Source organism: Prenolepis imparis, unplaced genomic scaffold (assembly GCF_030444845.1).
Source record: "Prenolepis imparis isolate NDT839.2.m4 unplaced genomic scaffold, iyPreImpa1.0 SCAF_7, whole genome shotgun sequence".
Classification (NCBI taxonomy): domain Eukaryota; kingdom Metazoa; phylum Arthropoda; class Insecta; order Hymenoptera; family Formicidae; genus Prenolepis; species Prenolepis imparis.
In genome coordinates this window covers 6,466,539-6,478,710 of record NW_028141165.1, presented here as the reverse complement: position 1 = coordinate 6,478,710, position 12,172 = coordinate 6,466,539, and the positions used below count along the sequence as shown (strand labels likewise).

Below are 12,172 nucleotides of genomic sequence, written 5' to 3'. Positions count from 1 at the left end.
TCGATGAATTTTTGGCTCGTCTTAAAATATTAGAATTCGATACTTTTTTGACGCGGACCCTGTGCGACGCATCCTTATTTTATGTATATCAAGTTAAAAAATTTGTACGCTGGTGTCTGTTTGGTACCAAATGATTCTATAATCAATGTATTATTAAAATGTGTAATCGATGAATTTTTGGCTCGTCTTAAAATATTAGAAATCGATACTTTTTTGACGCGGACCCTGTGCGACGCATTCTTATTTTATGTTTATCGTATTAAAAAATTTGTACGCTGGTGTCTGCATGGTACCAAAAGATTCTGTAATCAATGTACAATTAAAATGTATAATCGATGAATTTTTGGCTCGTCTTAAAATATTAGAAATTAATACATTAATGCCGCTGACCCTATGCGATGCATCCTTAAATTATGTATAGCAAATGAAAAAGTTTGTACGCTGTTGTCTGCTTGGTACCAAAAGATTCTGTAATCAATGTACTATTAAATTGTATAATCGATGAATTTTTGGCTCGTCTTAAAATATTAGAAATGCATACTTTTTTGACGCGGACCCTGTGCGACGCATCCTTATTTTATGTTTATCGTATTAAAAAATTTGTACGCTGGTGTCTGCATGGTACCAAAAGATTCTGTAATCAATGTACTATTAAAATGTATAATCGATGAATTTTTGGCTCGTCTTAAAATATTATAAATCGATACTTTTTTGACGCGGACCCTGTGCGACGCATCCTTATTTTATGTATATCAAGTTAAAAAAATTGTACGCTGGTGTCTGTTTGGTACCAAATGATTCTATAATCAATGTATTATTAAAATGTTTAATCGATGAATTTTTGGCTCGTCTTAAATTATTAGAATTCGATACTTTTTTGACGCGGACCCTGTGCGACGCATCCTTATTTTATGTTTATCGTATTAAAAAATTTGTACGCTGGTGTCTGCATGGTACCAAAAGATTCTGTAATCAATGTACAATTAAAATGAATCATCGATGAATTTTTGGCTCGTCTTAAAATATTAGAAATTAATACATTTATGCCGCTGACCCAATGCGACGCATCCTTAAATTATGTATAGCAAATGAATAAGTTTGTACGCTGTTGTCTGCTTAGTACCAAAAGATTCTGTAATCAATGTACTATTAAAATGTATAATCGATGAATTTTTGGCTCGTCTTAAAATATTAGAAATCGATACTTTTTTGACGCGGACCCTGTACGACGCATCCTTATTTTATGTTTATCGTATTAAAAAATTTGTACGCTTGTGTCTGCATGGTACCAAAAGATTCTGTAATCAATGTACAATTAAAATGTATAATCGATGAATTTTTGGCTCGTCTTAAAATATTAGAAATTCATACTTTTTTACCGCTGACCCTATGAGACGCAACCTTATTTTAAGTTTATCAAGTTAAAAAATTTGTACGCTGGTGTCTGCTTGGTACCAAATAATTCTGTAATCAATGTACTAATAAATTGTATAATCGATGAATTTTTGGCTCGTCTTAAAATATTAGAAATGCATACTTTTTTGATGCGGACCCTGTGCGACGCATCCTTATTTTATGTTTATCGTATTAAAAAATTTGTACGCTGGTGTCTGCATGGTACCAAAAGATTCTGTAATCAATGTACTATTAAAATGTATAATCGATGAATTTTTGGCTCGTCTTAAAATATTAGAAATCGATACTTTTTTGACGCGGACCCTGTGCGACGCATCCTTATTTTATGTATATCAAGTTAAAAAAATTGTACGCTGGTGTCTGTTTGGTACCAAATGATTCTGTAATCAATGTACTATTAAAATGTATAATCGATGAATTTTTGGCTCGTCTTAAAATATTAGAAATCGATACTTTTTTGACGCGGACCCTGTGCGACGCATCCTTATTTTATGTTTATCGTATTAAAAAATTTGTACGCTGGTGTCTGCATGGTACCAAAAGATTCTGTAATCAATGTACAATTAAAATGTATCATCGATGAATTTTTGGCTCGTCTTAAAATATTAGAAATTAATACATTTATGCCGCTGACCCAATGCGACGCATCCTTAAATTATGTATAGCATATGAAAAAGTTTGTACGCTGTTGTCTGCTTAGTACCAAAAGATTCTGTAATCAATGTACTATTAAAATGTACAATCGATGAATTTTTGGCTCGTCTTAAAATATTAGAAATCGATACTTTTTTACCGCTGACCCTATGCGACGCATACTTAAATTATGTATAGCAAATGAAAATGTTTGTACATTGTTGTCTGCTTGGTACCAAAAGATTCTGTAATCAATGTACTATTAAAATGTATAATCGATGAATTTTTGGCTCGTCTTAAAATATTAGAAATCGATACTTTTTTAACGCGGACCCTGTGCGACGCATCCTTATTTTATGTTTATCGTATTAAAAAATTTGTACGCTGGTGTCTGCATGGTACCAAAAGATTCTGTAATCAATGTACAATTAAAATGTACAATCGATGAATTTTTGGCTCGTCTTAAAATATTAGAAATTAATACATTTATGCCGCTGACCCTATGCGACGCATCCTTAAATTATGTATAGCAAATGAAAAAGTTTGTACGCTGTTGTCTGCTTGGTACCAAAAGATTCTGTAATCAATGTACTATTAAAATGTATAATCGATGAATTTTTGGCTCGTCTTAAAATATTAGAATTCGATACTTTTTTGACGCGGACCCTGTGCGACGCATCCTTATTTTATGTTTATCGTATTAAAAAATTAGTACGCTGGTGTCTGCATGGTACCAAAAGATTCTGTAATCAATGTACAATTAAAATGTATCATCGATGAATTTTTGGCTCGTCTTAAAATATTAGAAATTAATACATTTATGCCGCTGACCCAATGCGACGCATCCTTAAATTATGTATAGCAAATGAATAAGTTTGTACGCTGTTGTCTGCTTAGTACCAAAAGATTCTGTAATCAATGTACTATTAAAATGTATAATCGATGAATTTTTGGCTCGTCTTAAAATATTAGAAATCGATACTTTTTTGACGCGGACCCTGTGCGACGCATCCTTATTTTATGTTTATCGTATTAAAAAATTTGTACGCTGGTGTCTGCATGGTACCAAAAGATTCTGTAATCAATGTACAATTAAAATGTATCATCGATGAATTTTTGGCTCGTCTTAAAATATTAGAAATTAATACATTTATGCCGCTGACCCAATGCAACGCATCCTTAAATTATGTATAGCAAATGAAAAAGTTTGTACGCTGTTGTCTGCTTAGTTCCAAAAGATTCTGTAATCAATGTACTATTAAAATGTACAATCGATGAATTTTTTGCTCGTCTTAAAATATTAGAAATCGATACTTTTTTACCGCTGACCCTATGCGACGCATACTTAAATTATGTATAGCAAATGAAAATGTTTGTACGCTGTTGTCTGCTTGGTACCAAAAGATTCTGTAATCAATGTACTATTAAAATGTATAATCGATGAATTTTTGGCTCGTCTTAAAATATTAGAAATCGATACTTTTTTGACGCGGACCCTGTGCGACGCATCCTTATTTTATGTTTATCGTATTAAAAAATTTGTACGCTGGTGTCTGCATGGTACCAAAAGATTCTGTAATCAATGTACAATTAAAATGTACAATCGATGAATTTTTGGCTCGTCTTAAAATATTAGAAATTAATACATTTATGCCGCTGACCCTATGCGACGCATCCTTAAATTATGTATAGCAAATGAAAAAGTTTGTACGCTGTTGTCTGCTTGGTACCAAAAGATTCTGTAATCAATGTACTATTAAAATGTATAATCGATGAATTTTTGGCTCGTCTTAAAATATTAGAAATTCATACTTTTTTGACGCGGACCCTGTGCGACGCATCCTTATTTTATGTTTATCGTATTAAAAAATTTGTACGCTGGTGTCTGCATGGTACCAAAAGATTCTGTAATCAATGTACAATTATAATGTATAATCGATGAATTTTTGGCTCGTCTTAAAATATTAGAAATTAATACATTTATGCCGCTGACCCTATGCGACGCGTCCTTAAATTATGTATAGCAAATGAAAAAGTTTGTACGCTGTTGTCTGCTTGGTACCAAAAGATTCTGTAATCAATGTACTATGAAATTGTATAATCGATGAATTTTTGGCTCGTCTTAAAATATTAGAAATGCATACTTTTTTGACGCGGACCCTGTGCGACGCATCCTTATTTTATGTTTATCGTATTAAAAAATTTGTACGCTGGTGTCTGCATGGTACCAAAAGATTCTGTAATCAATGTACTATTAAAATGTATAATCGATGAATTTTTGGCTCGTCTTAAAATATTAGAAATCGATACTTTTTTGACGCGGACCCTGTGCGACGCATCCTTATTTTATGTATATCAAGTTAAAAAATTGTACGCTGGTGTCTGTTTGGTACCAAATGATTCTATAATCAATGTACAATTAAAATGTATCATCGATGAATTTATGGCTCGTCTTAAAATATTAGAAATTAATACATTTATGCCGCTGACCCAATGCGACGCATCCTTAAATTATGTATAGCAAATGAAAAAGTTTGTACGCTGTTGTCTGCTTAGTACCAAAAGATTCTGTAATCAATGTACTATTAAAATGTACAATCGATGAATTTTTGGCTCGTCTTAAAATATTAGAAATCGATACTTTTTTACCGCTGACCCTATGCGACGCATCCTTAAATTATGTATAGCAAATGAAAAAGTTTGTACGCTGTTGTCTGCTTGGTACTAAAAGATTCTGTAATCAATGTACTATTAAAATGTATAATCGATGAATTTTTGGCTCGTCTTAAGATATTGGAAATCGATACTTTTTACCGCTGACCCTATGCGACGCAACCTTATTTTATGTATATCAAGTTAAAAAATTTGTACGCTGATGTCTGCTTGGTACCAAAGATTCTGTAATAAATGTACAATTAAAATGCATAATCGATAAATTTTTGGCTCGTCTTAAAATATTAGAAATTAATACATTTATGCCGCTGACCCTATGCGACGCATCCTTTAATTATGTATAGCAAATGAAAAAGTTTGTACGCTAATGTCTGCTTGGTACCAAAGATTCTGTAATCAATGTACTATTAAAATGTATAATCGATGAATTTTTGGCTCGTCTTAAAATATTAGAAATCGATACTTTTTTGACGCGGACCCTGTGCGACGCATCCTTATTTTATGTTTATCGTATTAAAAAATTTGTACGCTGGTGTCTGCATGGTACCAAAAGATTCTGTAATCAATGTACAATTAAAATGTACAATCGATGAATTTTTGGCTCGTCTTAAAATATTAGAAATTAATACATTTATGCCGCTGATCCTATGCGACGCATCCTTAAATTATGTATAGCAAATGAAAAAGTTTGTACGCTGTTGTCTGCTTGGTACCAAAAGATTCTGTAATCAATGTACTATTAAAATGTATAATCGATGAATTTTTGGCTCGTCTTAAAATATTAGAAATCGATACTTTTTTACCGCTGACCCTATGCGACGCATCCTTAAATTATGTATAGCAAATGAAAAAGTTTGTACGCTGTTGTCTGCTTGGTACCAAAAGTTTCTGTAATCAATGTACTATTAAAATGTATAATCGATGAATTTTTGGCTCGTCTTAAAATATTAGGAATCGATACTTTTTTGACGCGGACCCTGTGCGACGCATCCTTATTTTATGTTTATCGTATTAAAAAATTAGTACGCTGGTGTCTGCATGGTACCAAAAGATTCTGTAATCAATGTACTATTAAAATGTATAATCGATGAATTTTTGGCTCGTCTTAAAATATTAGAAATCGATACTTTTTTACCGCTGACCCTATGCGACGCATCCTTAAATTATGTATAGCAAATGAAAAAGTTTGTACGCTGTTGTCTGCTTGGTACCAAAAGATTCTGTAATCAATGTACTATTAAAATGTATAATCGATGAATTTTTGGCTCGTCTTAAAATATTAGGAATCGATACTTTTTTGACGCGGACCCTGTGCGACGCATCCTTATTTTATGTATATCAAGTTAAAAAATTTGTACGCTGGTGTCTGTTTGGTACCAAATGATTCTATAATCAATGTATTATTAAAGTGTGTAATCGATGAATTTTTGGCTCGTCTTAAAATATTAGAAATCGATACTTTTTTGACGCGGACCCTGTGCGACGCATCCTTATTTTATGTTTATCGTATTAAAAAATTTGTACGCTGGTGTCTGCATGATACCAAAAGATTCTGTAATCAATGTACAATTAAAATGTATAATCGATGAATTTTTGGCTCGTCTTAAAATATTAGAAATTAATACATTTATGCCGCTGACCCTATGCGACGCATCCTTAAATTATGTATAGCAAATGAAAAAGTTTGTACGCTGTTGTCTGCTTGGTACCAAAAGATTCTGTAATCAATGTACTATTAAAATGTATAATCGATGAATTTTTGGCTCGTCTTAAAATATTAGAATTCGATACTTTTTTGACGCGGACCCTGTGCGACGCATCCTTATTTTATGTATATCAAGTTAAAAAATTTGTACGCTGGTGTCTGTTTGGTACCAAATGATTCTATAATCAATGTATTATTAAAATGTGGAATCGATGAATTTTTGGCTCGTCTTAAAATATTAGAAATCGATACTTTTTTGACGCGGACCCTGTGCGACGCATCCTTATTTTATGTTTATCGTATTAAAAAATTTGTACGCTGGTGTCTGCATGGTACCAAAAGATTCTGTAATCAATGTACAATTAAAATGTATAATCGATGAATTTTTGGCTCGTCTTAAAATATTAGAAATTAATACATTTATGCCGCTGACCCTATGCGACGCATCCTTAAATTATGTATAGCAAATGAAAAAGTTTGTACGCTGTTGTCTGCTTGGTACCAAAAGATTCTGTAATCAATGTACTATTAAAATGTATAATCGATAAATTTTTGGCTCGTCTTAAAATATTAGAATTCGATACTTTTTTGACGCGGACCCTGTGCGACGCATCCTTATTTTATGTTTATCGTATTAAAAAATTAGTACGCTGGTGTCTGCATGGTACCAAAAGATTCTGTAATCAATGTACAATTAAAATGTATCATCGATGAATTTTTGGCTCGTCTTAAAATATTAGAAATCGATACTTTTTTACCGCTGACCCTATGCGACGCATCCTTAAATTATGTATAGCAAATGAAAAAGTTTGTACGCTGTTGTCTGCTTGGTACCAAAAGATTCTGTAATCAATGTACTATTAAAATGTATAATCGATGAATTTTTGGCTCGTCTTAAAATATTAGGAATCGATACTTTTTTGACGCGGACCCTGTGCGACGCATCCTTATTTTATGTATATCAAGTTAAAAAATTTGTACGCTGGTGTCTGTTTGGTACCAAATGATTCTATAATCAATGTATTATTAAAATGTGTAATCGATGAATTTTTGGCTCGTCTTAAAATATTAGAAATCGATACTTTTTTGACGCGGACCCTGTGCGACGCATCCTTATTTTATGTTTATCGTATTAAAAAATTAGTACGCTGGTGTCTGCATGGTACCAAAAGATTCTGTAATCAATGTACAATTAAAATGTATCATCGATGAATTTTTGGCTCGTCTTAAAATATTAGAAATTAATACATTTATGCCGCTGACCCAATACGACGCATCCTTAAATTATGTATAGCAAATGAAAAAGTTTGTACGCTGTTGTCTGCTTAGTACCAAAAGATTCTGTAATCAATGTACAATTAAAATGTACAATCGATGAATTTTTGGCTCGTCTTAAAATATTAGAAATCGATACTTTTTTACCGCTGACCCTATGCGACGCATCCTTAAATTATGTATAGCAAATGAAAAAGTTTGTACGCTGTTGTCTGCTTGGTACCAAAAGATTCTGTAATCAATGTACTATTAAAATGTATAATCGATGAATTTTTGGCTCGTCTTAAAATATCAGAAATTCATACTTTTTTGACGCGGACCCTGTGCGACGCATCCTTATTTTATGTTTATCATATTAAAAAATTTGTACGCTGGTGTCTGCTTGGTACCAAAAGATTCTGTAATCAATGTACTATTAAAATGTATAATCGATGAATTTTTGGCTCGTCTTAAAATATTAGAAATCGATACTTTTTTGACGCGGACCCTGTGCGACGCATCCTTATTTTATGTTTATCGTATTAAAAAATTTGTACGCTGGTGTCTGCATGGTACCAAAAGATTCTGTAATCAATGTACAATTAAAATGTACAATCGATGAATTTTTGGCTCGTCTTAAAATATTAGAAATTAATACATTTATGCCGCTGACCCTATGCGACGCATCCTTAAATTATGTATAGCAAATGAAAAAGTTTGTACGCTGTTGTCTGCTTGGTACCAAAAGATTCTGTAATCAATGTACTATTAAAATGTATAATCGATGAATTTTTGGCTCGTCTTAAAATATTAGAATTCGATACTTTTTTGACGCGGACCCTGTGCGACGCATCCTTATTTTATGTTTATCGTATTAAAAAATTAGTACGCTGGTGTCTGCATGGTACCAAAAGATTCTGTAATCAATGTACAATTAAAATGTATCATCGATGAATTTTTGGCTCGTCTTAAAATATTAGAAATTAATACATTTATGCCGCTGACCCAATGCGACGCATCCTTAAATTATGTATAGCAAATGAAAAAGTTTGTACGCTGTTGTCTGCTTAGTACCAAAAGATTCTGTAATCAATGTACTATTAAAATGTACAATCGATGAATTTTTGGCTCGTCTTAAAATATTAGAAATCGATACTTTTTTACCGCTGACCCTATGCGACGCATCCTTAAATTATGTATAGCAAATGAAAAAGTTTGTACGCTGTTGTCTGCTTGGTACCAAAAGATTCTGTAATCAATGTACTATTATAATGTATAATGAATTTTTGGCTCGTCTTAAAATATTAGGAATCGATACTTTTTTGACGCGGACCCTGTGCGACGCATCCTTATTTTATGTTTATCGTATTAAAAAATTAGTACGCTGGTGTCTGCATGGTACCAAAAGATTCTGTAATCAATGTACTATTAAAATGTATAATCGATGAATTTTTGGCTCGTCTTAAAATATTAGAAATCGATACTTTTTTACCGCTGACCCTATGCGACGCATCCTTAAATTATGTATAGCAAATGAAAAAGTTTGTACGCTGTTGTCTGCTTGGTACCAAAAGATTCTGTAATCAATGTACTATTAAAATGTATAATCGATGAATTTTTGGCTCGTCTTAAAATATTAGGAATCGATACTTTTTTGACGCGGACCCTGTGCGACGCATCCTTATTTTATGTATATCAAGTTAAAAAATTTGTAGGCTGGTGTCTGTTTGGTACCAAATGATTCTATAATCAATGTATTATTAAAATGTGTAATCGATGAATTTTTGGCTCGTCTTAAAATATTAGAAATCGATACTTTTTTGACGCGGACCCTGTGCGACGCATCCTTATTTTATGTTTATCGTATTAAAAAATTTGTACGCTGGTGTCTGCATGATACCAAAAGATTCTGTAATCAATGTACAATTAAAATGTATAATCGATGAATTTTTGGCTCGTCTTAAAATATTAGAAATTAATACATTTATGCCGCTGACCCTATGCGACGCATCCTTAAATTATGTATAGCAAATGAAAAAGTTTGTACGCTGTTGTCTGCTTGGTACCAAAAGATTCTGTAATCAATGTACTATTAAAATGTATAATCGATGAATTTTTGGCTCGTCTTAAAATATTAGAATTCGATACTTTTTTGACGCGGACCCTGTGCGACGCATCCTTATTTTATGTATATCAAGTTAAAAAATTTGTACGCTGGTGTCTGTTTGGTACCAAATGATTCTATAATCAATGTATTATTAAAATGTGGAATCGATGAATTTTTGGCTCGTCTTAAAATATTAGAAATCGATACTTTTTTGACGCGGACCCTGTGCGACGCATCCTTATTTTATGTTTATCGTATTAAAAAATTTGTACGCTGGTGTCTGTATGGTACCAAAAGATTCTGTAATCAATGTACAATTAAAATGTATAATCGATGAATTTTTGGCTCGTCTTAAAATATTAGAAATTAATACATTTATGCCGCTGACCCTATGCGATGCGTCCTTAAATTATGTATAGCAAATGAAAAAGTTTGTACGCTGTTGTCTGCTTGGTACCAAAAGATTCTGTAATCAATGTACTATTAAAATGTATAATCGATAAATTTTTGGCTCGTCTTAAAATATTAGAATTCGATACTTTTTTGACGCGGACCCTGTGCGACGCATCCTTATTTTATGTTTATCGTATTAAAAAATTAGTACGCTGGTGTCTGCATGGTACCAAAAGATTCTGTAATCAATGTGCAATTAAAATGTATCATCGATGAATTTTTGGCTCGTCTTAAAATATTAGAAATCGATACTTTTTTACCGCTGACCCTATGCGACGCATCCTTAAATTATGTATAGCAAATGAAAAAGTTTGTACGCTGTTGTCTGCTTGGTACCAAAAGATTCTGTAATCAATGTACTATTAAAATGTATAATCGATGAATTTTTGGCTCGTCTTAAAATATTAGGAATCGATACTTTTTTGACGCGGACCCTGTGCGACGCATCCTTATTTTATGTATATCAAGTTAAAAAATTTGTACGCTGGTGTCTGTTTGGTACCAAATGATTCTATAATCAATGTATTATTAAAATGTGTAATCGATGAATTTTTGGCTCGTCTTAAAATATTAGAAATCGATACTTTTTTGACGCGGACCCTGTGCGACGCATCCTTATTTTATGTTTATCGTATTAAAAAATTAGTACGCTGGTGTCTGCATGGTACCAAAAGATTCTGTAATCAATGTACAATTAAAATGTATCATCGATGAATTTTTGGCTCGTCTTAAAATATTAGAAATTAATACATTTATGCCGCTGACCCAATACGACGCATCCTTAAATTATGTATAGCAAATGAAAAAGTTTGTACGCTGTTGTCTGCTTAGTACCAAAAGATTCTGTAATCAATGTACTATTAAAATGTACAATCGATGAATTTTTGGCTCGTCTTAAAATATTAGAAATCGATACTTTTTTACCGCTGACCCTATGCGACGCATCCTTAAATTATGTATAGCAAATGAAAAATTTGTACGCTGTTGTCTGCTTGGTACCAAAAGATTCTGTAATCAATGTACTATTAAAATGTATAATCGATGAATTTTTGGCTCGTCTTAAAATATTAGAAATCGATACTTTTTTGACGCGGACCCTGTACGACGCATCCTTATTTTATGTTTATCGTATTAAAAAATTTGTACGCTGGTGTCTGCATGGTACCAAAAGATTCTGTAATCAATGTACAATTAAAATGTATAATCGATGAATTTTTGGCTCGTCTTAAAATATTAGAAATTCATACTTTTTTACCGCTGACCCTATGAGACGCAACCTTATTTTATGTTTATCAAGTTAAAAAATTTGTACGCTGGTGTCTGCTTGGTACCAAATAATTCTGTAATCAATGTACTAATAAATTGTATAATCGATGAATTTTTGGCTAGCCTTAAAATAGTAGAAATTGATACTTTTTTGACGCGGAACCTGTGCGACGCATCCTTATTTTATATTTATCGTATTAAAATATTTGTACGCTGGTGTCTGCATGGTACCAAAAGATTCTGTAATCAATGTACTATTATAATGTATAATCGATGAATTTTTGGCTCGTCTTAAAATATTAGAAATTAATACATTTATGCCGCTGACCCTATGCGACGCATCCTTAAATTATGTATAGCAAATGAAAAAGTTTGTACGCTGTTGTCTGCTTGGTACCAAAAGATTCTGTAATCAATGTACTATTAAAATGTATAATCGATGAATTTTTGGCTCGTCTTAAAATATTAGAATTCGATACTTTTTTGACGCGGACCCTGTGCGACGCATCCTTATTTTATGTATATCAAGTTAAAAAATTTGTACGCTGGTGTCTGTTTGGTACCAAATGATTCTATAATCAATGTATTATTAAAATGTGGAATCGATGAATTTTTGGCTCGTCTTAAAATATTAGAAATCGATACTTTTTTGACGCGGACCCTGT

At 32.4% G+C, this 12,172-nt stretch overlaps 1 protein-coding gene across 1 annotated transcript in view; it reads right to left on the bottom strand.

Moving 5' to 3' along the window:
* Nucleotides 1–12,172, bottom strand: part of LOC145938608 (calaxin-like) — a 71,134-nt gene that overhangs the window by 33,549 nt on the left and 25,413 nt on the right. The window lies entirely within an intron of this gene.